This window comes from Syngnathus floridae, chromosome 20 (genome assembly GCF_059516105.1).
Source record: "Syngnathus floridae isolate MCC-2025c chromosome 20, RoL_Sflo_1.0, whole genome shotgun sequence".
NCBI lineage: Eukaryota > Metazoa > Chordata > Actinopteri > Syngnathiformes > Syngnathidae > Syngnathus > Syngnathus floridae.
The window spans coordinates 157,349-162,099 of record NC_142432.1 but is presented as its reverse complement, the minus strand read 5'-3'; the positions used below and the strand labels follow the sequence as shown (position 1 = coordinate 162,099).

At 47.3% G+C, this 4,751-nt stretch overlaps 1 protein-coding gene across 3 annotated transcripts in view; it reads left to right on the top strand.

Moving 5' to 3' along the window:
* Positions 1 to 178: 178 nt before the first annotated feature.
* Positions 179 to 4,751, top strand: part of dlgap1b (discs, large (Drosophila) homolog-associated protein 1b) — a 64,481-nt gene continuing 59,908 nt past the window's right edge. For all 3 annotated transcript variants that reach the window (XM_088362887.1, XM_088362888.1, XM_088362889.1), the window contains exons 1-2: positions 179 to 313; positions 871 to 1,002. The gene's annotated coding sequence lies outside the window, so the exon portion shown is untranslated. The remainder of the gene's footprint in view (positions 314 to 870; positions 1,003 to 4,751) is intronic.

Here is a 4,751-nt window from a genome sequence, read left to right as displayed (position 1 = left end):
GGAGGCGTGGCGTGTTAAGCCGCACGTCAGCTTGATAACATGAACGTACGCCACACACGAGTTCAATGCCCAGGCCGTGTCCTTTTTCAGCAATAACATGGAAAGGTGTTTTTTTCCAGACGATGGCCATTTCTCCATGATAACAAGACACTCCCCCGCCCTGCCCTGCCCCGCCCCGCCCTGCCCTGCCCTGCCCTGCCCCGCCCCAAACAGTGCCTACGTGCCAGGACAGCACCTCGATAAAACGGTGTTTGTTGTCAGAGGCTCGAAGAGCAAGAGTTAAGATACGTAACTCCCACTTCAAAGTTCAAATGTAAGCGTGGAAATGTGTCGATTTTTAGCCGAGCACGTATTAGCATTGGATGATATGGGGTCTCAAAGGAGGCTGCCTGCTCAAGTGAGCGAGGGAGGGCGCTTCTTTCACTCTGCCAACCTTTGTAGTTCGAGTTGTTAACCGTGTCATCACTCCATTTTCCAGATAAATCTGCCGTTTGATTCCGTGCGGTACGCTCGCTCTCCGAATGGGATTTGGAATGTTTGCGTCGCATAGCCGACGAGCCCGGAGTGTCGTTTGGTTGGAGCGCTTTCCATTTGTTCCAGGCCCAACCCAATGACTCTTCTTTGAAACGGGAGCTCAAATATAAATGGCACAGTTTTGTGCCGCTTGAATTGTGTGGCTCAAACACACGGCCGGCCGTAGCTCAGGAGTAGCTCTTTTAAGCAAACAAACGGGTTGACAAACGGGCTCTTATGGCTCAGCTTATATGGCATGAGAGAAATGCTTGGCCTTACACTGTGCCTTTTCTCAAACACTACTTTTCTTGTTAATCTTCCATATCGGTCATATTTCCTTTCTTCCCCCCATTTCAGCTGTCCGTGTGCTCGCCGCTCGGATTATTTGCTGGAGCCTCTGAAGTTCACAAAAGGTGGAAAAAGCGGTGCATCGCCAAAGGAAAGCTTCAAGCCAACCCAAATGTGTTTGTCCGCCTCAGGACTGAAAGGGTAAGTGTTGCCTTCATGAATACGTTTCCCTCGCTCTTCTACTTGGCAATTCAGAGAATGATTGCTTATCAGTGTTGGAGCATGTACACTATGTGTCAAGTATTTCATTTGACAGTAATGGCCAAAAAAAGCAACCAAAACCGTGGGCAACATATAAAATGGCAATAAGAATATGGAACGATGGCTGTGGACTCAATGATCTCATGCTTCATTGCAATTAGCATGAAAATGCTCAATGTTTTGCGCCTTCCAAGGGGTGATCAAGAAGAGAAAGAAAGATAAGGCAGGAAGCCGGCATGCTCGCAATGAGTAGCGTGTCCAACTTGGCGAAGATTAGCAGGGGATTGAGACGTCGCTAAAGCAGGGAGGCCTGGCGGCCGGGGAAGCTTTGCTAAATTGATCTATCAAAGTCTTTTTTTTTTCTTCTCCACCTAAACGCTGCGAGTGAACTGGGAAGGAAAACATCCTAATCCGTCGTGAAGCGTGGTGGATTACTTGTGTAAACGTTTTAGTAAGCTCAGGTGTCAAGATGATCCATCCTTTGGCTACATTGGCACTAAGATAGCTAGCGAGCGAGCTAGTTCTTAGTTTTAAAACAACACAATTGTATTGTATCACATTAGTGTGTCATCTGTACTCGGTGTTCACGCTTGTGTGACACCCAAAAATGGCTCAATCTCACGAAATATCTAGTTCCCTTTCATTAGCTTGCTATTTTGAAAACAAAAATGTTGGAGGCAGACGGGCAGGCAGGCAGGCAGACGGACAGGCAGGCAGCCATGCAGGCAGCCATGCAGGCAGCCATGCAGGCAGCCATGCAGGCAGCCATGCAGGCAGCCATGCAGGCAGCCATGCAGGCAGCCATGCAGGCAGCCATGCAGGCAGCCATGCAGGCAGACAGACAGACAGACAGACAGACAGACAGACAGACAGACAGACGACAGCAACTCGTAATACCATATCTCATATTTAGTTGTGGTACTTTTCACACCGTGTGAAGTTTAACACGGTAGCAGCTGTTTATCTTATCGTTTGCATCGTAAGTTGCGGAACGATTTCGGTGAGAAACATCAAGCTGCTCGTCTCCCAGAGCGTCTGATGCCTGAAGGGAATAGCATTTTTCTTCCATGGCAACCAAGCTCCATTTGAATGGAGAGGGCGCTTTTAGGACCGCCAATGGCCAAAGTGGTTCCTGTGCGAGTGAACTGTTGCATAAGATGCAGCTGATACACGACATCAGGAACCTCTGTGAGTTTGCGCAGCCTGTGTACACAAAAGCTCCGTTCTATTCCAGCGCACGGCCGGACGTTAAAGACGGGGACGGAACGCCTCCCAAACGGCCAATGGTCATCCTGGCTCATCACCAGCCGACTGCTCAATGTGGTGTCATTTAACCCTAGTTCACCTCGACGGATGCTAAGATTGAAAAGGATGGCTTGTTGCCAGTGCTACTATATCTCCGTAATTCTTACATCATTCTGGCTCTTCTTGTGTTATCGGATTGAAGTTGTGCCTGCTAATACGTATGTTGCTTGATTTACGTTCGATAGCTGCTGAATGTGCTGATAGCGAACTTAGACTTGAACGATTTCTTGAAATTCCAAGTAACTACCTAAGTGAGTTAGGCACTTTTCAAATCAGTCAAGTAACTCGCTTCATATTTTCAAGGAGTAAAGAGTAATAAGATTACCCTTCAAGGCAACTGTAGCAACACAAGTCATATTCACAAAGCCATATTAGCGTGCTCGTCGAATGGGCCTTGTCCGGTTTAATGTTTGACAACTTGCTGTTTGTGGCCGCTTTGTGGGAAAGGCTCTTTTTGCCCATCCACTGTGTCTATCGGCTGGCAATGAAAATAACAAGAAGTCGTTGAAAAAAGAAGCCCAAGAGGAAGAAGGGCATTTTATGGGCAGTTTGGTTATCAACTTGAAGCAACTTGCGCTTTGTGACGCCAATGCAGTCAGTGTGCAGCAACGTACGTACAAGCCACCAGCAGAGGGCACACACACATTAATAAATAAAAATAGGTAGTATACATGCACAAAAGTGTTTATGAAAAAATCACATGAAATAAATACCGGGCCAGAATAAGAAAAATAATACTGTGTTCTATTAAAAAAAAACAATGAAAATAGACTCAACAAAAAACAGATTTAATTCTTTAAAAACTTGTCATCTATTATTAGAAATACGGACAGTCGGTTTTGTATCAATAGAAGACCATCCTCAAAAGAAGATGTCAATGAAAATGCAAAATATAGATGAGTTATACGTATCTAAACAATAAAAATGATTCCAACAGCGTGTGAGATGACACATGGAATCAAAACGAGGACACTTTGGGCGTAAGCGAGTGCGTGTTTGCGTGCCTGCATTTGTTATAAGTGGCCAGTAAAGATTCCATCATGTGCTTGTTGACAAAAACATAGCAGAAAGGTCAGGCAGGGAGGAGGAGGAGGATGTGGCCCCGTGTGTGTGTGTGCGCGTGCGCGTGCGCGTGTGCGTGCGTGCGTGCGTGCGACTGGAGAGGCTGCCAACGCCAACTTAAGCCACAGGAGGTCACTGCGCCTTCGACATGCGTGCTTTTGTAATCAATATCCATGATCAGATAAGGCACATATTGCCTGCCACTGTTTACGGCAGTAGTCCTGGAACTTTGTTTTTTTTCCCACTCACTGCCAGTTACTTCAACAAGAAAACCTGTTGTACATGTTGCCATCTAGTGGCATCTTGGTGAAGTACACCAACGTGAGTTGAGGACTTTGACTTTGATTTCCTGATCAGTAAAAATGGGTTATGATGTCTTACTTTTGTACTTGCATTTGGCAGTCTGTGTCCCTCTCTAGTCATCTGCTCGCCACGCTTTGTCATTTGGCAGGCAGGCAGGCAGGCAGGCAGGCAGGCAGGCAGGCAGGCAGGCAGCCACGCAGGCAGGCAGGCAGGCAGGCAGGCAGGCAGGCAGGCAGGCAGGCAGGCAGGCAGGCAGGCAGGCAGGCAGGCAGGCAGGCAGGCAGGAAGGAGTACAAGCACTCGGGGGTCATCAGCAACAAAGCAATTGTCTCCGAGTTTGCGCTTAGCAGGGGCACCACGAGCCAAAATGCAAATTCATCTATCCGGCGAGGCGGGCGGGCAATTAGGACAAAAGTTCTCTTGTGGTCTAATTGCGGATAATGGGAGAGTGAAACCGGCCTGGATGATAATTGACAGTGATATACATATCAAAAAGCCAGCCAGCCAGCCAGCCAGCCAGCCAGCCAGCCAGCCAGCGTGAAGTGCGGCTGCTGACGTCTGCCGTCTTGATTGGGAAAAGAGCTCTCAGTAACACGAGCGAGCACAAATCCTCCCATGACAAAGAACAATCAAGCTAGCACGACTGGGCTTCTTACATCTCCGGTTTGACGCTTTGCCGCCCAGTATTATGTTCTCGAAAGACAACCGGGTCAATGAGAAAAATCCTCTTGGAAGCTTTGCTACACATTTGTTTGAAAAAAAGATGCATTTGTTTGAAAAAAGATGCAATGCCATCAAATAGCCTTAAGGACTAGACTGGGAATCAAAGTTTCCTCTCCCTACTAACTCAATGAGTTCACAAGATGGACGATTTAGTCCACACTCGGGAAGCGGAAACGTCTGGAGAAATGGCCCAGGCGGAACTCATCACTTTATTAAGAACGCTAATCCATTTAGGTGCGTCGTTTGCGAGGATAAAAAAAAAGAAAGAAAATGCACGTAACTGACACCTCAGAAAA